Below are 24593 nucleotides of genomic sequence, written 5' to 3' on the forward strand. Positions count from 1 at the left end.
ATATCTAAATAAGATACTTTTAGTTGTTATTATCTTGTTCTGAGTTATGGTGAATGGATATGGAAATATAGCTATCTGTTGTGAATATGCGATAATTACGGGCTACTGATATTATTATTTATAAATGTATAATTAAACTTTTTTAAAGGTACAGTTTGGTGTTGTTTTGTTTTTAAAAGATATCCTAATACAATAAATGCATTAATCTCTCAATTGGGTATTTATCATTAAAGATATAGAGATTGCAATCTAACGGTCAAAATGACCGCTTGTGGCAGTTCTAGTAGTTATGGAATTCTGGCACTTCTAGTGTTAAAGTATTACATTGTAATAAATGTATAATTACATTGTAATAAATGTATAATAACACTAATAAATGTATTACATTGTTATAAACGTATAATTACATTGTAATAAAGTGTAATAAACGTATAATTACATTGTAATAAATGTATTACATTGTAATAAACATAATTACATTGTAATAAATGTATAATTACATTGTAATAAACGTATAATTACATTGTAATAAAGGTATAATTACATTGTAATAAACATATAATTACATTGTAATAAATGTGTATAACACTGTAATAAATGTATAATGACGTTGTAATAAATGTATAATAACACTGTAATAAATGTATAATTACTAATAAATGTATTACATTGTTATAAACGTATAATTACATTGTAATAAAGTGTAATAAACGTATAATTACATTGTAATAAATGTATTACATTGTAATAAACATAATTACATTGTAATAAATGTATAATTACATTGTAATAAACGTATAATTACATTGTAATAAAGGTATAATTACATTGTAATAAACATATAATTACATTGTAATAAATGTATAATAACACTAATAAATGTATTACATTGTTATAAACGTATAATTACATTGTAATAAAGTGTAATAAACGTATAATTACATTGTAATAAATGTATTACATTGTAATAAACATAATTACATTGTAATAAATGTATAATTACATTGTAATAAACGTATAATTACATTGTAATAAAGGTATAATTACATTGTAATAAACGTATAATTACATTGTAATAAATGTGTAATAACACTGTAATAAATGTATAATGACATTGTAATAAATGTATAATAACACTGTAATAAATGTATAATTACATTGTAATAAATGTATAATAACACTAATAAATGTATTACATTGTAATAAATGTATAATTACATTGTAATAAATGTGTAATAACACTGTAATAAATGTATTACATTGTAACAAACGTATAATTGCACTGAATTAAACTGCAACAGATTTATTATTACACTGTAACAAATGTATAATTACACTTCATTAAACTGCAAAAAATATTTAATTTCACTGTAACAAACATAATTACACTTATTCAAACTGGAACAAATGTATGATTACACTAAAAATGTATAATTACACGGCAACAAACGTATAATTACACTTATTACACTAACAAAAGTTATAATAACACTGTAACAAATGTTTTTACGCTGTAACAAATGTATTATTACACTTTTACAAAAGTTACACGGTAACTAAAATATTATTACACTGTAACAAATATATTATTACGCTGAAACCAATGTATTATTACATTTTTGACTTTCTCAGTTTGTGTAAATCTACTTATTCAGAGTATTTATTTTTCCCACATTAATTTCCCACATGTCTAGTACAATATTATGTGGTTTTGTTTTATTAATACAGTGCCGAGTTTGACGTTGTTTGTATTAGAAATGCAAAAGATTTCGTTAAATATATCGGTAAAAGAAGCACACATTGAAGTTGTGGTTTAAAAATAAACATTCTGACATTAGAGAGGGTTGTGGTTTAAAAATTGTGGTTTAAAAATAAACATTCTGACATAAACATTAAACACCATTATTGAGAGAGTTTGCTCAGTAAACTGGACATAAAACAGTTCTTTGCTTTATACGTTCTGTGGAAAAAGCTGCTGTCAGTTCAATTTGTGCAAAGAGCCGTGTAGCTGCTCCAGGGGTTGTCAGTTCAGCCGGTACCCAGAAGACCCCTCTCTGTCCTGGGGAACACAGCCCTCTGATCTGTGTGGTGGGTTTCGTTCTTTCCATGCTTTGATTCTGAAGAAAAGAAACGTGTATTTAATTTGAATACTCTTAACAGTGAGGAACAGATACAGTACAGTGTGAGAGGAGGTATGGGAGGAGAGAGAGAACTTTGAAAGGAAATATTTTGCATACGATTATGTTACCCTCATTCTGAAAGTGGTTACAAAGTGTTAAAATGTTATTGGTAACCCTGTCCAACGCAGCCAAAACTCTTTTGGAGGGAGGTCGTTTAAGTAATAGAAACCCAAAAATGACAAACTTATGCAATGCATACAATGAATAATTCTGCTGTCATCTGCTTTCTGCTCTGATCACAACTTTTCCTTTGCGCTGGCAGGTTTGTGTGTGTACATATGATATGTGTGTGTGTGTGTGTGTGTGATTGCAGCAGAATTGCCATGAGCAGATCTCTACCTCTCGCTTTCCACACACACACACACACACACACACACACACACACACACACACACACACACATTCACATACACACACACACACACACACACACACACACACACACACACACACACACACACACACACACACACACACACACACACACACGTTGAAGGAAAGAGAGCAGAACGGTGACATTTTGTAAGGCTGAAATCATTGTCACACTAAAGCATTCTGTCACTTAATATCACACCAACACAGAAAGAGAGCTAGACTGCAGAGAATAAATTGTTTTTCACAGGTGGACATTTACAAGGTTAGCCAGAACAAGAGAATCAGAAATAAACTGTCATGGTACTTCGTTCGATGTGCCACTACAATTCGCAAACATAATGTCAAACATTCATTTTAACAGTTTTTGTTTGCTCTTTGTTTGAATAATCAATGTGATTTGCAAACAAAACAATACATGTTCTAAGAATGCTTGTTTGTATTTTGTAAATTGTGGTGAGAAGTCGAACAAACAAATTTCTAAAAATCCGTTTTTTAACAATCTTTGTACTCTGTTCAGCATCTCACCACAATTTACTCGGTTCATTTTGCCAGCTCAGTTCACAAAAAAAAAAGCTAAATATCTTATCTAACATTTGTTTGTACCTTGTTCGAATCGTCCCAGAAATTGCCAAAAAAAATTCTAAACCAGCTTTAACTATTTTTGTTTGTTCTTCGTTCGAAATCAATCAAAATGCCACATATCCACTAAAAAAACATTGTTTATAACATTTAGCAAATTCTTACCACTATTTTTACCACTATTGTCACCACTATAAAACAATAAATATCTGTTTTGGCAATATTAGTACATGTGTTTTTGTAATAAGTTAACAGACTGTTAACATATAAGACTAAGACTGTTAACATAATTTCCTTTAGTTAAACAAGTTTTGTTTGCTCTTTATTCAACCTGCCAATACAATTTGCAAACAAAACGCTATACACTCACCTAAAGGATTATTAGGAACACCTGTTCAATTTCTCATTAATGCAATTATCTAATCAACCAATCACATGGCAGTTGCTTAAATGCATTTAGGGGTGTGGTCCTGGTCAAGACAATCTCCTGAACTCCAAACTGAATGTCAGAATGGGAAAGAAAGGTGATTTAAGCAATTTTGAGCGTGGCATGGTTGTTGGGGCCAGACGGGCCGGTCTGAGTATTTCACAATCTGCTCAGTTACTGGGATTTTCACACACAACTGTTTCTAGGGTTTACAAAGAATGGTGTGAAAAGGGAAAAACATCCAATATGCGGCAGTCCTGTGGGCGAAAATGCCTTGTTGATGCTAGAGGTCAGAGGAGAATGGGCCGACTGATTCAAGCTGATAGAAGAGCAACTTTGACTGAAATAACCACTCGTTACAACCGAGGTATGCAGCAAAGCATTTGTGAAGCCACAACACGCACAACCTTGAGGCGGATGGGCTACAACAGCAGAAGACCCCACCGGGTACCACTCATCTCCACTACAAATGGGAAAAAGAGGCTACAATTTGCAAGAGCTCACCAAAATTGGACAGTTGAAGACTGGAAAAATGTTGCCTGGTCTGATGAGTCTCGATTTCTGTTGAGACATTCAGATGGTAGAGTCAGAATTTGGCGTAAACAGAATGAGAACATGGATCCATCATGCCTTGTTACCACTGTGCAGGCTGGTGGTGGTGGTGTAATGGTGTGGGGGATTTTTTCTTGGCACACTTTAGGCCCCTTAGTGCCAATTGGGCATAATTTAAATGCCACGGCCTACCTGAGCATTGTTTCTGACCATGTCCATCCCTTTATGGCCACCATGTACCCATCCTCTGATGGCTACTTCCAGCAGGATAATGCACCATGTCACAAAGCTCGAATCATTTCAAATGGGTTTCTTGAACATGACAATGAGTTCACTGTACTAAAATGGCCCCCACAGTCACCAGATCTCAATCCAATAGAGCATCTTTGGGATGTGGTGGAACGGGAGCTTCGTGCCCTGGATGTGCATCCCACAAATCTCCATCAACTGCAAGATGCTATCCTATCAATATGGGCCAACATTTCTAAAGAATGCTTTCAGCGCCTTGTTGAATCAATGCCACGTAGAATTAAAGCAGTTCTGAAGGCGAAAGGGGGTCAAACACAGTATTAGTATGGTGTTCCTAATACTCCTTTAGGTGAGTGTACTTCATCTCAATTGTTATACTTCATAAACAATTGTATAAATCAATTGTTTATACTTTTGCGACTTTTTACCACTATTTTCTACATAAATGCTAAGTGTCTGCTTTAACGTTTCTTTGTTCTTTGCTTGAATTCTCAACAGAATTTGCAAAAAGCACTATCCGCTTTGAAAAGATTTGTGTTTTTGAAATAAATTACACATAGTTTACACAGTAAGATTATCTTACACAGTAAGAACTTCTGAATAATTTGAATAGTACCAAAAGCATGAAGCAGAAAATCATGGATAAATATTATTGTGTTTGTGTGAGGGGTCTAATGTAGTCTTTGTGTTTGGTAGAGGAGGCATGCCTTGTTTACCTGAGGGAAATACGATGAAACACTAACCCAGACACACTATACAGTATGCAGCTGATGGCAGTGCTACTGTCAAAACACTCTCACACACTCCCAGACTCTACCCCTTTAACCTCCCCTCTCAACATGCATCATGCACACACACACACACACACACACACACGTTTGTGGGGTCTTAACCTGCCTCCATCAGCACACATTATGCACGGCATGTGTGTTTCGAACCCTGACAGATAAAGGGGAACGGGGCCGCCACACGACACTTCTGTACACGTATACAACAATAAAATGCAGATCGGTTTGACTTTTCCTCCAACATTCACAAACAATATAACACATTTTGGACCTTCAAGCATCCCTTTATGAAACAAAACTGTGGCTATAATGCCAACAGATAATCATTTTTCTTTAGCTAAACATGCATTTGTGGGGACAAGTTGAACATTGTACTAACAGATATATTACATTTTGATTGGGAAATGGGTTGACAAGTGAAACAAAACGGCTATTTAGTTTGTTTGCAGATTGTTGACACAAGATAAAGAACAAAAAAGAAAATGACACAGTTCAGAAGTACAAAAAATGGTCAAAGCAGATATTTAGCTTTGTCTGCAACCCATGGTGACAACTCGGATGAAGCACAAACAAACATTGTTATAGTGGATATTAAGGATTTTGTTTGCAACTTGTGGTTGGAAGTACAACCAAACATTGTTAAAGTAGATATTTAGCATTTTGTTTGTGACTGGTGACAAATCGGATTGAGTAGTGTATACTTAGAGTTTGTTTGCACATTGCGGCAACTGAACAAAATGCAAACAAACATTGTTAAAGCAAGTCAGACGAAGTACAAAACAAATTCTCAAAGGAGATATTTAGCGATTTGTCTGCAACCCGTGGTGACAAATCGGATGAAGCACAAACAAACATTGTTATAGTGGATATTAAGGATTTTGTTTGCAACTTGTGGTGAGAAGTCAAAACAAACATTGTTAAAGCAGATATTTAGCGTTTTGTTTGTTACAAGTCGGATGAAGTACAAACATTGTTTTAGTGGTTATTTAGGGTTTGTTCGCAAACCGCGGTAACTGAACAACGTACAAACAAAAAGCAAGTCGTGACGAAGCACAAAAAATGGTCAAGGCAAATATTTAGCGCTTTGTTTGCAACCACTGGTGACAAACAAACATTGTTATATATTGTTATACTTAGGGTGTTGTTTGCAAATTACTGTTACAATGTTAAAGCAGATTTGTAAAGTTTTTTCTTGTACTGTAAATTATGGAAAAAAGTACAGTGTAGTTAAGTGCTTTGTTGGTAAACAAAGTAAACAAAGTGCAAATAAACATTGTCATAGTAGATATTATTAAGCATTTGTTGTATAGTGGTGCCGATTTGAAAAAAAGTACAAGTTTACAAGTTTGTTGTTGCAAATTATGTGAAAGGGTACAAACAAATAAAACCAGAGTATATATTAAACGTTTTGATGGTAAATTGTGTTGACGATTTGAACAAAGAACAAGTAAACATTGTTGCAGTGGATGTTCAGTGCTTGTGACAGTACCAGGAATAATACGTCCTGTCTGTGAACTGGAGTGTACTGGTAGAACTGCAGTCAGTAACACTGTAACTCCTGAAGTCCATCGATTTCCAGAGTCAGTCAAGCGAGAGCAACACCAGGTGAACATACGCACACACACACACGGTTTTGATGTTGCCTTTCTCTCACGCTCCATCGACCAGCATCTGTAATTGTTTGAAACAGAGAAAACATGAAAGGTTTTCATATTGTAAGTTTCGCTTTCTTTCTGTTTTTCTTGACCCAAGTATTGCGAAACACAAGTGGTGGGAGTATCAGCTGAGCTGTTTGGAAACGTCATATGATGTGTCATATGATAATGTTCATATCATTTGACTGAAACCTTTAAAGTGCCCCATAAGATATATTGGTGGTTGTTGAGGAGATTCCCCCTTGCCAAGAAAAGCACTTTATAAATGTAACAAATTATTATTATTATTCTAATTTTTCCATTGTTTATTTATTTATTTCATTTAATGGTCTGTTATGACAACATGTATTATATATACAGTGTATTTCACAAATGTTCAAAGTGAACAGTTAGTGATGGGGAGTTGCTGTGTCCGAAATCGCTCATCGCTTTCTTGAGTATGTACTTATTTTGAACAAATAATTACTTCACGACCGCTAAAAAAGTATGTTCTATATAGTATGAATGTGTGTAGTATGAATGTAATCTGGACGTACTACATTCTCAATGCTTTCATGATCATGTGACCAACCAGCGTTAGTTGTGTCGCTTCACTGCCATTCATAAATCCTCTCCCGTGGCCTAAGACTCCATCGTATGCACACTTCAGAATCTCACTGTGAATTCGGACATACTTCTTTTGTCACATACTGGTTTTCGCCTACTATATATAGTAGGGAAGTATGGGATTTCGGATGCAGCCAATATCTTCCCTCTTATTTAATTCTGACATAATATTCGACCACAGCTGTTTCTCGTGACTTTTACCTCTGTAAAATTAAGTATTGGCCACAACTAACTAGGTAACAATGTTGATAACAACTGTGGTCGACCAAAATAGTTTTTTTGATGGCTGATGCTGATATAAAGCTTATATATATATACATATATATATATATATATATATATATATATATATATATATATATATATATATATATATATATATATATATATATATGATGAATCATGACATTGTCATCCTGGAATATGGCCATGGCCATAACTAATGAAGACGGAGAATGCTCAGACGCTGCTCATCCAACCACTAATAACTACACATCATTTCAAGGTCATATCATCGCTAAATTGGATTAATTTGGACAGTCAGCCTAAAAGAGTGTTGTTTTAATAAGGGGAATTTAAGGCTTTGTGTCAGGGAAAAGAAATTAGTGTGTAATAATGACTGCAATCTTGTTTTCCTGGCCCTGTTTTGATGTAAAGTAAATGGATTAGAGTGGAATCGATTCCTTTTGTGGGAGTCGGGAGTTGAAGTCGACTGAAAAACCTGGAACCGAACACCCCTACAACTGGTTGGAAAATTGCTACTTTTATGACAAAACTTTGTCCAAAAAAAAAATGCTTGTGTCAATCAAAACCTATACACTAGAAGTATTAATAATGACATACACTCTTGTTGGATGACATACGGTGATGGTTCAACAGTACTTCAACATGTTGACATAACTGGGTGAATTTGACTGCAGAAAGCATTAAAATTCATAACGTGGATCGTATAAAAATAGATCTGAAAAGCATTTCGTCATGGTGTATTATTGCAACACGCACTCATACACACAGAGGCAGACAGACACACACAGTGAGGTACAGTAGGTGTCCTGGGGCTGATATGTCTAGGTACGAGCATTGACCTTTATTGTCCAGATGAGGGGAAATATTCGATTATCACTGACCTGATTCTGCTACTCACTCATATCACCTGGAATTAACATCATGCGGAAACCAAACACACATAGCAACAAACACGACACACTAACCTTTTCACAAATACAAGCATTTCAAAACAAAAATGGATTTATCACAAACACCCAGTGGCCAATGGCATACAGTACTACTACTGTACTACAGTACACTTTTCATGCTTTTAGTTTTAGTTAACGATAATAACCCTAGTGGCACTAAATGGAATTACGATAAACGCACCAAAAAAAAATTTATCTTGATGACTTATAATTGCACATTAAATTGAGATATGAATTGAGAATTCACTTTTTAACGCAGCATAATATGAGTCTGTTTGCTGTCACGCCACATCAAGATGTCGAGTTTAACATCACATCCGATGTTGACTGAAGCCTTCAACACGACGAAGCCTCAACACGACGAAGCCATGCAGTTAATGAATCTGTCTGAGAGCTGGCATCATGTCTGAACTCGACTACAGAGAAAGAGAGTCTGTCGAGCCAGGGGGACAAAAAGAGAGTAGATTCGTCAGAGTGATTTGATTTGATATGGCTGGGCCACGAGCTCGTCTAATTGCAGGGAAGTTGATCTGACAAATGGATCTGGTTGGTGTTATCATGCTGTACATGTGCCTTGAGGGTGAAAGACACACTCTGTACAGCTCCATTGATACCAATGACGCAAACACACTCAGCCACTTTAGATTAGTAGCGGTTCCTTAATTTACCCTTTCTTTCTGACCCCGCCTTAAAAAAAACACATTAGTGACCGATTGTACCTTGAGTTTAAGGGATTTTTATTTATTTAAAGAAATAACCTGTTTTCAAGCCCGTGTTATTTTAGTATCATTGATATACTATTATCGTTTTTGTTACTATTTTTCTATTTTCTGTTTTCAATTTAATTTCAGTTATAGTTTTAGTCATTTTGTCTTTTTGTCATTTTTATTGTTATTTTTTAAATATATCTATATCGTTTTTATTCGTCTTTGTGTATTTGTTTTAGGTTTTTTAGCTTTAGTTATTTTAGTACAGCTAAACTACGATGTTGAAAAAGTTGCCTTGGCAACTAGCTGAAATAATAATAATAAATTTCATACTTTAGTTTAATTCAGTTAACATTCAGAGCCCCGTACTTGACATGCAGGAGAAATATATGTATAATCCAAGCCATGAATTAACAACTCGTTCGCACGACTCACTAATAAGTCAGCATGTTTTACTAATTTGCTCCCTCGTTTTAAAGGTGCTCTAAGCGATGTCACGCGTTTTTTAGGCCAAAACTTTTTTTGTCACACACAGCAAACATCTCCTCACTAACCGCTGGCTGCCTGTCCCCATGAACACACTGTAAAAAAACGGGGTCTCTGCAGACACCCCAGGCTTCACAAACGGCAACAAAAACAAACTGGGCTTACCCGCACCGCGAAACATAACAAACTGTTCCAGCCAATGACCGACAAGAAGGGTTTGGGGGTGTGGTTTGGGGGGTTAGTGTGCGGATGAGGAGGAGGGAGGGTCTAGCTAGCCCTCTTTGTTTGACAATAGTTCGAACGTCAACAAGAAGTGACGTCACCCAGGATCGCTTAGAGAACCTTTAAAAGTAAATTGTGTGCACGATATAATAATTTGTTCCCTCGTTTTACTAAATCATGGCCTCGTTGTAATAATTCATTGCCTTGTTTTAGTTAAATCAAAACGATGGAACGAATTTATAAGTCGTGGGAACAAATTCTTAATTCATGGCCACGATTTACTAAAACGAGAGAACGAAATCTTAATTCGTGGTACCGATATATACATTTTTGTCTGCATGTCATGTGCAGGGCTCCGTATATTTTATTTCAAGTAGTGGGAAAATTTGTATGGTTTTAGTTTTAGTTAACCATAATAAACCATCACTTCTGGGCAACTTTAATCTAACTGTGTTGTCGCTTCGTGTCGGCTTCGTGTAGACCAAGAAGCTGCGCTTGAACACACCAAAAGGACTAAAGGCGACTGTCTACTAGCATGTGTGTCCTGCGCCTGCGTGCAAGGAAAAAACTGTCTTGGTGTGTCACGGCCCTTAAGTTCAGCTTGGCATAAACATACGTGTGTTGTGAAGCTCGCGTGAAAAATGGCGGTCCTCTGAGCTTCCGTGTTACTTCTCGTGCAAAATTCACAACACACTTACGTTAATGTCAAGCTGAACTGCGCTTAGTCTAACTATTGGCCAGAAGCGGTGGTTTATAGTAAAAAAAGTTTAAAATACTAGTATTTTTCTTTCACACACCTATCATTTTGCTTCAGAAGACATTGATTCATCCACTGGGGTCGTATGGATTACCATCACGTTCGCTGTGTGTGGTTTTAAAAGCGGCTAATGCTTGCATTATATGGACTCTGCATTATAAAAATCTTTGTGTTTATCTGAAGAAAGAAAGTCATATACAGTACATCAGGGATGGCATGAGGGTGAACTATCCCTTTAAGAACGGCCTTATCAGGCTCATAGTAGTACTCCTAACACCCAAAGGATGCAGATTAAACAGCATAAATGAGTAGATAGTGGAGCTAGGCTCGTTTAAAAAGCCTGATCCAAACCTCATGGGTGTTATACATTGGTGTAGCTTCCTTGTATGGATGCTAAACCAGTTTAGTAACCCAAAAAAATCGCCCCAATTGAGCTGTAGGAACCTTTTCTACAAGTACACACAAACACACAATACTGTTTTGATATCCTTAAGCAAAGCCCATGAGAATAGCAAAACCTACTTACATTCATGTTGCCAATCAAATGCATGTTGTTTGTGATGCTGTAGTGTAGAGGTTATGTGCTGTGTATCTGCAAAGAGGTAAACTAGTAAACTACAAGGTGAAATATCAATCCTGGGAGCATCTGCGACTCGGTGGAGGTCAACTCAGAGGTCGCGGCGGCTTTCAGTTCTCCATTAGGAGAGAATAACGCTTTGGTAAAAAGCAAGGCCACTCAAAGAACTCGTTTTGATGTGGACGGCTCCGGACAACAGTCTGCTGGTCTTTCAAGACCACTCATTTGATTCTGATGGAAAATAAAGAGGTTTCTCTTTCTGATCTGTCAAAAGCGGTTTTCCTCAATTCTACCTTTTGTTTAAACCCACCACCATTTACAATCTTCACAGATCAAGACGAACTCATACAAACACGCGCTTTGCTGTTATTTGTACGTTTCCAATCTTAAATTATTCAAATCGTTTACACCATATGTTAATTAAATCAATACTATTTCTACATTATGCTGTATACACTGAATGCTGTAAAATTGGTGTTTGAGATTGTAAATAGTTTAATGTTATAAATTGTCATAAAGCTATTTGCATTTATTTTTTTATTATACTGCATACTCTAAGATTCTACACCGAATCACTTCTTTAAGTTGAATCACTTCTATTGCGTTGTAAAGGTACTTTTCTGCTATTTTGTAATTGTTAAATGCTGTAAAATTAGCGTTCAAAATGGCAACTCTTTCAATTTGGTAAATTGTGCCGAAACGCTTCATGTAGCCTCAGGTCATGCTTGGGATGACATGCACCAAGTTCGGTTTCAATACGTTAAAGCGTTGCGAAGATATAGCCTAGTATAGCCAAGATATCATTTGGCATGTTCGTCGAATTCGTTTGCGCATTATTCGAGAACAGTTGGGTTTCTCAAAAAGCTTTTGTTATTTTTTTTGCCAACATAATCTGAGGAGTTTCCAAAAATTTGTTTTTATTTTCTAGAAAATGTTCAATTGCAATCGAATTTTGTTTCTAGCCCTTACGGTTCAAAAGTTATTAGCATAAATGTAGGTGAGATTTTGGACAGTTGGTGGCGCTGGAGGGATTCAGTAAGAGACTAACTCAAATTTACCGTGGTGAATGTTTGGACTGACCTCTATCTGTGTACCAAATTAACAACTTTTTACCATACGGTTCTATTGGCTGCCATAGATTTCCAGAGAGGAAAAAGAAGCGGAAGAATAATAATAAAAATCTTGTCATGACCCCTTTAATATTGGCATGTAGTATGCAAAAATGGCAATTATTTCTCAAGTGTTATGTGCTTTCTGTAGTGTGTACCTAGATATTGATGTCAGGTAAATCGGAGTTAATTGTGTTGTTCCGGGAGATTGTTTAATCCTCTGCTGATGTTGGAGAAGTGAAGCGCGGGTCCATTGATCGTCCTCCAGGGCAGGAGGGGTCACAATCTTCTGGCTACGCGATCGATGTCATCCGTTTCAAAGGCGATGGGACTCGATAAAGGTTTTCTTCTAAATCCAGAGTCTGCTGCCCTCCATCAACAAGTACTGATAAACAGATGGAATTAGAGGAGGGATTTGCAAGGTCAAATTCGGATGGAAGTTTTAAAAACACTTTATGGTGTGACGATTTCACACACACATATTGGTTTGCATTTGTCACCTTGACACCATGTCGCAACCAGACGCGATGTGGAAAGTTTCCAAACACAAACCAGTCGTAGTTTATACACATAAACATATATACATAGATTTTGTATTATTATTTAATATTTGATTTAATTTTTAATGTATAAAACACAGCACATTTACATTTCAAAAGTAATATGACCTAAAAAAAAAAATTTACCACATACACAAATGCGATATGGTTTGTATTTGGATACTTATACTAAAAATATGACTAAACATTAAATTATATATATATATATATATATATATATATACACACTACGATTGGTTAGTCAACATTTTCAATTAATGTAATTTTTATATTAATTATTTAAAATTGTATCATATTTTTAATGTATAATATACCTTTTAAAATACAGTAGGTTTACATTTCAAAACTAATTATATCACCTAGAAAATAAACCTGAACAATAAACATGCACAGATAAACAATGTGTGAGTAAACGTACAGTGTGTGCTCAATCGTCTATATCATGACATACTGTATGCTTGTTTTCCACATCCTCTGACTTTTGTCCTTGTCTTTTTGTGTGTGTGTTTCCTTGAGCCTGTTTGATTCCTAAAAGAACGAGGGGAAAAAGAACCGCGTACATTAGGTTGAGTTTGTTTGCACAGGTGTCGTTGAGTTTTGTTTGGTGACTCACATGTTTGCGCAAACGAAACAGGTGTGCTCACAATGGGAATGTGGCCGTCTATTGGAAGTTTGACAAAAGGAGAGCGCGGAAACTGGCGTTAAAGCAGCAAGAACGTTTATCTTAGCAAAGAAATCCCATTTTGAGCCACTGGCCGCTTACTTTCATTCATCCGCAGTGTCCAAATAAGAAAGTCTGTAATAAACTACAGGGGCGTAAAGGTAACGATTCCAATAATGCTGAAATTGCTGCATTTTATTCGACGACGGTAATTGCTATGAGAAAAGTAAATCAAGACAGTCCACACATACGCGCTCTAACATCCAATTATTTCCCCTCTCGGAAGAGCACTCCAGTTTCCATTTCTCTAATTGCCAGGCTTGTGTTGTTCTGCGCAGTGTTGCATTCTGGGAGCTGTTAGGAGACAGGTGAAAGACCCTCTGAGGGGTTCGATGAACCGCACGGCACGGGAAATCAGAGAAACTTCCAGAAAGTCGAGCACACAAAGCAGAGGGGTCAAGGACAGGTGACCTGAACAGAACAGCATGATGATGATGATGATGGGTGGCAGAGAGAGAGAGAGAGAGAGAGAGAGAGAGAGAGAGAGAGAGAGAGAGAGAGAGAGAGAGAGAGAGAGAGAGAGAGAGAGAGAGAGAGAGAGAGAGAGAGAGAGAGAGAGAGAGAGAGAGAGAGAGAGAGAGGTTTTAATGGTGGGGAAGATACTTTCAGACTGCTACTCTTAATTTAAAGTATGATAATAAAAAAAATAGTAAACTATACTACATTGATGTTAGTTAAGATGGCAATATGAGATCATATTATATATTTACTATCTTCATATACTGTGACAAAAAGTAACTAAATATTTTAGAGCCCATTTTAGAACCCTTTCAGACACAATTTTTATATTTTATTGAAATAAGCATAAGTTCATAACCTTTAAATTAGTACAACAAATATAACTTTAGAATTTTAACCAATACAATTTAAATTAGCAACCATATTTTTTTCATATATCATTACTGACAAGATGTTTTTTGTAGTGGTCATAAATTTATTCTGCACAATTTCCCACCAGTGAAGCTATCAGAGCCGAACAGGTGAAATTGGATGGAGAGATGTCCCTCTCCTCCTCTAAAAGAGCATTCACTTCCTCACCCTCTCCTAACATCAGCTCATCACATCATTAATGTGTCGTATTCCTCCCTGTGAGTTCAACAAGGCCTCATTTTCAAAATCACACAAGTATGAAACATCATTCGTTTTACCTCCAGGCTCTTTGATGACCTTGCCAAATATAGACGTGACCTCTTCCTTACTGTGTCCATTTGGAGCGTCTGGGGACGGACGTCCCTGCAGCACTCGATGTGTCTCTGTTTGCGTGTTCATTCCTCAGGCTTCTCCTCACTGTCCTGTCTATAGAAATAACTCTGTTATGTTCCTCGTCACCGAACACACTCCAAACTCCCAGCGACAGCCCACCATTCCTGCATCAAAGCCGTCCCAACAGCTAACATCATGAAAAACTGCTCTGTCAACACAAAAATACTGAAAAGATGTCCTTCAAAACCAAGAGTGGCAACGCATCTGAAACAACATCTCCACAATCCTCAATCTTCATCAGGACCATGTTCCAATGATGGTATCCGATGGTAATACCATGGTACTTTGATCAATACAAGCTACTGAATTTCATGTACTGTGGTATTTACATGGTGTACCCCAAAATACTTAAAAAAATACCATGGTATACGCCCAAAAAGACGTAAAAAGCAGTATCATAGATAGTACCATATGAAAAATATCTAATAATTTTTTGTTTTTTTCCCCCAATACTTTGTATGAAAGTATATTTTACATTTACATTTATTCATTTAGCTGACGCTTTTATCCAAAGCGACTTACAATTGCTATATATGTCAGAGGTCGCACGCCTCTGGAGCAGCTAGGGGTTAAGTGTCTTGCTCAGGGACACATTGGTGTCTCACAGTGGATTCGAACCCGGGTCTCTCACACCAAAGGCATGTGTCTTATCCACTGCGCCATCACCACCCCTATAGTATATATAAAAGTATATATAAAAGTTATATATTTACAATAGTGTATAAATATGGTGTAAATGGTAGAATGTATATATTTTTATTGCTTTAAAAAGATATATATATACACTCACCTAAAGGATTATTAGGAACACCAAACTAATACTGTGTTTGACCCCCTTTCGCCTTCAGAACTGCCTTAATTCTACGTGGCATTGATTCAACAAGGTGCTGAAAGCATTCTTTAGAAATGTTGGCCCATATTGATAGGATAGCATCTTGCAGTTGATGGAGATTTGTGGGATGCACATCCAGGGCACGAAGCTCCCGTTCCACCACATCCCAAAGATGCTCTATTGGATTGAGATCTGGTGACTGTGGGGGCCATTTTAGTACAGTGAACTCATTGTCATGTTCAAGAAACCAATTTGAAATGATTCGAGCTTTGTTGCATGGTGCATTATCCTGCTGGAAGTAGCCATCAGAGGATGGGTGCATGGTGGCCATAAAGGGATGGACATGGTCAGAAACAATGCTCAGGTAGGCCGTGGCATTTAAACGATGCCCAATTGGCACTAAGGGGCCTAAAGTGTGCCAAGAAAACATCCCCCACACCATTACACCACCACCACCAGCCTGCACAGTGGTAACAAGGCATGATGGATCCATGTTCTCATTCTGTTTACGCCAAATTCTGACTCTACCATCTGAATGTCTCAACAGAAATCGAGACTCATCAGACCAGGCAACAGTTTTCCAGTCTTCAACTGTCCAATTTTGGTGATCTCTTGCAAATTGTAGCCTCTTTTTCCTATTTGTAGTGGAGATGAGTGGTACCCGGTGGGGTCTTCTGCTGTTGTAGCCCATCCGCCTCAAGGTTGTGAGTGTTGTGGCTTCACAAATGCTTTGCTGCATACCTCGGTTGTAACGAGTGGTTATTTCAGTCAAAGTTGCTCTTCTATCAGCTTGAATCAGTCGGCCCATTCTCCTCTGACCTCTAGCATCAACAAGGCATTTTCGCCCACAGGACTGCCGCATACTGGATGTTTTTCCCTTTTCACACCATTCTTTGTAAACCCTAGAAATTGTTGTGCGTGAAAATCCCAGTAACTGAGCAGATTGTGAAATACTCAGACCGGCCCGTCTGGCACCAACAACCATGCCACGCTCAAAATTGCTTAAATCACCTTTCTTTCCCATTCTGACATTCAGTTTGGAGTTCAGGAGATTGTCTTGACCAGGACCACAGCCCTAAATGCATTGAAGCAACTGCCATGTGATTGGTTGATTAGATAATTGCATTAATGAGAAATTGAACAGGTGTTCCTAATAATCCTTTAGGTGAGTGTATATATATATATATTACTAACAAAAAGCTGCAAAAAAAGTACCTTGCTACCATAATTTTTGTAAGCATACCCTGTTTTTTTTAGATTAGGACTAGTAGCATCATTTATATACCATCAATTCACTATTTTATCAGTCATTTAATAAAACCAGTCATCAATTTTATTTTGTAACGACAGAATGTTTATACTATTCTATGTTGTTTTTTGAAAATGTACCTTAAGAGTACCGTGGTCTAGATCTAATATTACTATCTGATACCAATGTACCACATTATTCATCATGTAAAATACAATACAATATATCAAAAATGTAATGGTAGATTATATCATAGTACTATGTTTTTTAGACCATGTTTTGTATTCTTTGGGTATAATATGGTAATCATTCTGTTCCATAGTACGGTATCAAAGCAGCATCAATGTATTTTTTTGTAAGAGAAAACAGTTGCATTAGTTAGTTTGCATTGGTTACCCATTATACAACATGTACTCAACTGAAACCAAGAACAAAGAGTGTTTATGTTGAATCATTTGAAACACACTTTAAAGAGGAATCTGACCTGAAAGCCAGTGTTTTTGTTTTGTTTTGTCTGCTGTCTGATGTTATTTATTTTATTGTGTCTGCAAACGTGCAGGGCTTTACATCTATTTGCACACATTCCGTTATTTTTTTTACCCAAAAAACAAAGCAAATATCAAAAGATCAAATACAAGTGAGAGTTGATCTGCAGGGCATGTACACATCATTAACGCGCTTGCACCTGAGCCTGACCTTCAAGGTTAAAAACATCCACACACAAACACACACACACACACACACACACACACACACACACACACACACACACACACACACACACACACACACACACACACACACACACACACACACACACACACACACACACACACACACACACACACACACACGTAAAGCAGGTATAGGGAGGTTTGTGGGTCACGTCCCTGAATCACAGAAACACACACACACACCTGTCTGTTTCAGTGTGTCAGTGGTTCAGCAGGTGTCACATGATGTCAAACAGTATGTGGCTGATCCAGGGAGATCAAACCCGCAGGTCATCCTCAAAGAAGAGAAACACACCCTGAGGTGATGTCATCCCTGAAATACAGGAGCTAAAAAACAGAACAAAGACAAAGCGTGTGACTGGAATTTAACTAAAAAATAGAACGATAATAAGATTGAAATTTGTGCTTAACCATATATTCTGCTGTATACCTTAAACATCATAACAATACACACTCATATTTTAGTTTCTATTATTTATTTAATAAACAAAATGGTGAATAATATTAGTTAATACATTTTTAATATTAATATAAATATATATATATATATAGTATCCATAAATTATTAGAATATCTGTCTATCCATCTATACGCATAATAATATATACATACATATAACAATAATAATTATATATTAAATGAATAGTGATATAATTAATATCAATATAATTATATGAATAGATTAATATTTTATATTACATATTTTATAATATATTAATATAAAAATTATAATATTTTATTTAATTAATATGTTTATAATTAATATATTTTTATTCAAAAATGTATTTAATATTTTTTAATTCAACAATGTACTATACGTATATGTATACATCAATAATTAATTGTATAGCGTTTTTTAAATAAATATTTACAAATGTTAATAATACTATATACATAGTTTCATTATATTGAGAAATTACAATAATCATGATATTATGGTAGGATATAATTATATTATAACTGTTATTATAATAATAATCATTATTATTATTAATTAACTTATAGAATCTATGAATTATCTACATATATATATATATATATATATATATATATATATATATATATATATAGTATATTATTTTTATTTATATTGATTTATATTAACATACTACATTTCAATTGTTTATATAATACAATTGCTACATAACACAAATTTTCATTAAAACAATATTTTACACAGAAAATGTATTATGTGCCAAGAGGTTAACATGTGAAGGGAGCAGGTATTTCACGTCATAGCTTTTTTTAAAAGCCTTGTTTTAAAATAATAAATAATAATTTGTTTAGATGTAGCCTACTGTAGCCTACAATATCTTGACATGTCGATTCAAAATAAGGCAGAAAACAAGTTAGTCTTAGTATTTCTGCTGCTACACAATTAATTACTTTTCTGCAAAGGAATAAAAAGGTCTTAGATCTCAGCAACCCCCAACAGGCCATTTGAGAAATAATACGAGCTTTTTTAATTTAGATCTCTGATGAAGATTTCAGGGCTCGGAGAGGCGAACAGCTGTGTTTCTGCCCTGATAAATGACTCATTTAAATGAGTTTCATTAACAATACGTAGGAGTCTTGTTCAGTGCCGCGATATGTTTTGATGTACAACAGCCGTTATGACAGCAGGGGTTTGTGCGGCAGTCCGTGAATTAATGGAGTCAAATGGAAATTATCTGATGGCTAACACATCTCTGAATTTAAATGTTACACAAATATTGAAGTCAGGCTTGTCATATGTCGTCTGGCTATCAAATTATTCATTCTTTAGGCTATACGATAGAAACCAAATGACCTCGTAAAAAAGGATGTGGAATAATAAATGAATTCTTTGGTGTTGAATGTTGATATCTCTTCCCGCTACCGAAACACATGCTAGGTTGAAATCACTCACGCGTGACTAAGTGTTTGACGATGTGGCCTGATCTGCAACCAGCTTTTCCGGTATCTGTGCTGCTTAATTTGAGGGTTTGGGAGGTGGAGGTTTCAATGAAGGATTAGGAAATTAATCCCGTTTCAGATCTCCGCAAACAAACACGCCAAAGCAAAGCCCTGCCTGAGGCAAACCGTGACACAATGCTTTAATCTTACAGGTACAGATGCACTCATAAGTGCTATTTAACGGACAATAAATGCTTACAAACGGATTTTAACTTCCTTTCTTAGTGTATCTATTCCTTACCAACTTAAAATGAATATAGCCTAAGCCTAGATTTAAAAGCCTTTAAGCAGTTTAATTTTGTTTGGTAACCTACAAAGTAGATGAATGCTAATCTAATGAATTTAGCCTATACTGGAAACATGTTTCTTAACATGAGTTGATAAAATATGCAGGATATAAAGTGGAAATGTCTGTATTAACACCATAAAACGGTATAGATGAGAATTATTCAAATCTACCATACTGTAAAAAATTAAGTTGAACATATGTTTTTACATTGCTTTAACTCAAAATAAGGTAAGCAATTATCAACTTTTTATAAGTTATACAAGATTTAACTCATTTTTTTCAAGTCAGTTTAAAGACCCACTCTGATGAAAATAATGTTTTTCTAGGTGTTAACATGTTCTTGTGGCATTTTTCTGATGTTAGAGGACAGGACATATCTTGAGAAAAATAAGCTCAAAGTTGTATTTCTGAGTATTTCTACATTCAAATGGCTGTGAATCAGTAGCAGACGCTAAAATGCCGGCTAAAATGGACTGGAGTTGTGACGTAGTAACTCCACTGGGCGTCTCCACACGCGACGTCTTGGAGTGAAATAATGATCGGTGATCGGTGATAACTTTGATTAACTTCGGATAATAATAATTAACGTGTATATAATACTGTTGCCCCACCGGTATTGGGGGTGTAAGCTAGCGGGAGAGACAAAGCTCTCTCCAACGGCTCCGCCCACAACGCAGAGGCGAATTGCTAATGAGCTACTGCCGCTCTGCTGAAGCGAAGTCCCAGAAAACGGCACAGGTTTTGTGATTTTGGCTAAAAATGGCATAATCATAATTTAAAGACCACTGGGAATGTTTAAAAATAGCTCAAAATATGATCGGAGTGGGACTTTAATGTAATTTAAAGCTACAATATGTAAGATTTTTGTAATAAAATATCCAAAAATCGATTGCACAGTGTGATATATTTCCTGCAGTTGTGTACTTACAATATCCCAAAAGTTCCCAAAGATTTTTCATTTCAGAGAAATTCCAATTTGAAAATATAGCTGCGAGCAGCGATTACGGGCCCAAGCCGGTGGCACCGCAACCCCGGTGCCTTTAGTTACCTAAAGGCACCGGAGTGGCGGTGCCGCCGGCTTTGGCCCTTCATCGCTGCTCGCAGCTATATTTATATATATATATATATATATATATATATAAACAAGCCGGTGGCACCGCCACCCTGGTGCCTTTAGGGTTACTGTGCATGACGGGCAATATCGTAACTCCGCTTTGACCTTTGAGAAGATGTGTGCTGTAGAGCTTGCATTGGTGTGGGCTCTGCAAAAGTGTGCATTGAGGGCACATATCAACCACAAAGTATGCGTGAGCAACCTTCTGAAACCTAAAATGAAAAATGAGACACTCTACGGTCTCATGGACTTAATGGACACATGAAATAAGTACACAAGTTTGAAAGTTATATGAAGTGTGCCAAGACAGAATATTACTTGCCTGATCTGATTAGAAAAATAGTTGGTGTGTGTGTGTGTGTGTGAGGCGTGATTGAACAATGTAGACATAAAAACATACCCCGTCCTTTTGTTCATACAGGACATTATTCAAACTGCAAAGTGTTTACTTATATTTGTGTACAATCACAATAAAACACAACATTGTGCTTTTGTCAAACTGTAAACTACAACTGTCACCCAACCGAAATCTCTTACACACACACACACACACACACACACACACACACACACACACACACACACACACACACACACACACACATAGTTTAAAAGCAAAAAAAATCTTTTGGACATTCATCATATTGCATTGGTTTTCATTTATTGTCCTCGATCAGAGCCCTAATCTGTTTATTTTTTCAGTTACACATTCTACATTGATTAAAAAAGAAAAATCAAATGTGTTTTTATTTTATACAGAAATAAATAATCTATCATTCAGATGAGAATAAAGTTAGTGTTAGTTCAAATTTTAAGGAAAACAAATATATGATCTGAAATATAGCACATTCATTTATAATTCATTCAGGTTCAATTACCAAACATACAAATCTCAATGTAATTTAAAGCAAACAATACATTTAAAATACATGGGTTGTATGCTATTTTTTTTTATATAAAAAGATATATATCCAAAAAGACAAGGCCTAAACTTTAACAAGGGTTAAACAATCACTGTAACAGACACAATCACACACACACACACACACACACACACACACACACACACACGTCAAATCACTTACATTTTAGATGCAATATTGACTTTTTTTTCTGTTTCAGCAGCGAAAATAGTTAAACAAAGATCACAGCAGAACCATCGAGCATCTCACAGCAACGCGTTCTCATTACTGAATGATTCAGCATTTTGAACGAATCGGTTGACTCAAAGATTCAACGACCAATCCATAATCTGTCTCATTCATGAATGACTCAGCCGTTCGAACGAATCGTTTGAACGAATGAATCAATGACTCGCTCATTAAGACGGTCGCCTGGCGACACCTAATGACGGTTTAGTGATATTAAAAGTATCATTCTTTCCAACGATTGTTAATTAACTCATATTTGAAACATAAGCTATATATATATATATATATATATATATATATACACACATATATATACACACACATATATATACACAAAAATAAAATAAAAACACATTTGAAGCGTGTTTGCTTACTAAATTGTGAGCGGAACGAAAGTTGCAGCAAATATCAGCAACAGGAGTCAAATTTCATTAATCACGAGAGTGAAGAGCTGACTGAAAAGATGATGACGGAATAGGCTATTTTATGTAAAAGCCCCTATTTAAGCGAATCTATCATTGTACTCTTTTGTTGTTGTGTTTTCCGTGAAAAATAATAGACTATTGAACTCACAATTCAAGCAATCGGCCCCGTTATTGCACTAATTTTAAAGTGACACTAAAAAGTATGCGGCTGCACTGGCATTCATAATGGTGCGCGTCCATGGCGACGAGCGAGCAGAACAGAGCGAACGTTTTTTAGTTCATTCCTACTTCCATAGGAATTCCCTCGAGCGCTCTGCACGTGGCCATTATCAATGTCCCGTATTTAAAAGCTCTCGGTCCTCAGTCACATACCAAATATATGTATAATGTATATATAAATATAATTTTGGACACAAGAGGGCAGTATGGCCCTATGTATAATTTTGTGTTTAAACTAAAAGAGCCCCTCCCCCCCTCCCCACACAGACACAGACACACACGAATGGCAGGGTGCATTCTCTCTGTCAGAGGGAGAGGGAGAGAAAATTCTCAGAAACATCCACATTCAAACCAAAATATCTAACTTCCTCTTGGTCTGAGCTAATGACAGTTAATTAGAAAGTTGTCCGGCTTGATCTGAACCATATGCATACCTGTGTCTGTCGAGTTTCATGCAATTTCAAGCATGCTAAGAGTCTCAAAAGCATCAAACAAGAATATTAAAGTTTGATGTGTTGCCACGGCAACAGTATCTAAGATATCAATAATCCTTTCACAGGTCTACATCTGCCGTGTGTTTACATTATACACATAAAGTTTGAAGCAAATCGGGTAAAAATAAGAGGGTGATTTCAAAGCATTTAGGAAGTGACACACTTCCTGCTGCCAGTTGGTGGCGCTATAACTTTGACTCACAATAGTCACATCCATGTGATCGGGCTCTTACAACGAACACACTGTTGAAGTTTCATCAAGATCAGTTAATGTATGCAGTAGTTATGACACACTTCCTGTTTCACGTTTCTCGCCATAATTTTGTTTCCTCGCCACGGCCAAACCGTTCGAGATATCAAAAATCCCCTCGCAAACTTTCATCCTCAATGTCTTGACTTCATGCTGACCGAGTTTCGTGCCGTTTGTTTGAATTCTCTAGGAGGAGTATTTCACATTCCATTGCGTGTGTTTTACCAACAACCCTAAATAGCCGACTTCCTGTTGGGCTGGGGTAAAAAGTAAGAGTGTGAAGTATATATGAAACGAGGAGATCTACATGTGTACCAAGTTTCAAATTATTACATGCAAGCGTGTTTGATTTATGGACCATGTTTTCGGACCCCGTTCCAGGGGGCGCTGTCGAGCCCCCCTGCCACGCCCGGGTACCATCTTCAGCCCGGCCCTGATGGCCGCGGGTTCTGACATGTGTGCAAAGTTTCAGGAGTTTTTGAGCATGTTAAGGCCTCCAAAAGTGTCCAAAAGGTAGCAGAAAAATAATAATAATAATAATAATAATAATAAATATAGCTGCGAGCAGCGATTACGGGCCCAAGCCGGTGGCACCGCAACCCCGGTGCCTTTAGTTACCTAAAGGCACCGGGGTGGCGGTACCACCGGCTTTGGCCCTTCATCGCTGCTCGCAGCTATATTTATTTATATATATATATATATATATATATATATATATATAAAGCCGGTGGCACCGCCACCCTGGTGCCTTTAGGGTTATTGTGCACGACGTGCAAAAACGTAACCCTGCTTTGACTGTCGAAAAGAAGTGTGCTGTAGAGCTTGTATCAGTGTGGGCTCTGCAAAAGTGTGCATTGAGGGCACATGTCAACCACAAAGTATGCGAGAGCAA

At 36.4% G+C, this 24593-nt stretch overlaps 1 long non-coding RNA gene across 5 annotated transcripts; it reads right to left on the reverse strand.

Moving 5' to 3' along the window:
• Nucleotides 1–1929: 1929 nt before the first annotated feature.
• LOC130100410 (uncharacterized) lies at nt 1930–18216 on the reverse strand. Of its 5 annotated transcripts, none has more exons than XR_008808864.1 (7): nt 18008–18216; nt 14895–15157; nt 13639–14157; nt 13444–13542; nt 12624–12850; nt 6640–6821; nt 1930–2117 (listed from the first exon to the last, which is right to left on the reverse strand). It is a non-coding gene; the product is annotated as an uncharacterized LOC130100410 (long non-coding RNA). The 5 variants fall into 5 exon arrangements; XR_008808865.1 differs by having other exon boundaries at nt 13440–13542; XR_008808866.1 differs by having other exon boundaries at nt 13444–13553.
• Between the last annotated feature and the right edge of the window lie 6377 nt (nt 18217–24593).

The sequence above is a fragment of the Rhinichthys klamathensis genome, unplaced genomic scaffold (genome assembly GCF_029890125.1).
Source record: "Rhinichthys klamathensis goyatoka isolate OS25496 unplaced genomic scaffold, OSU_Roscu_1.1 h1tg000241l_1, whole genome shotgun sequence".
Taxonomy (NCBI): domain Eukaryota; kingdom Metazoa; phylum Chordata; class Actinopteri; order Cypriniformes; family Leuciscidae; genus Rhinichthys; species Rhinichthys klamathensis.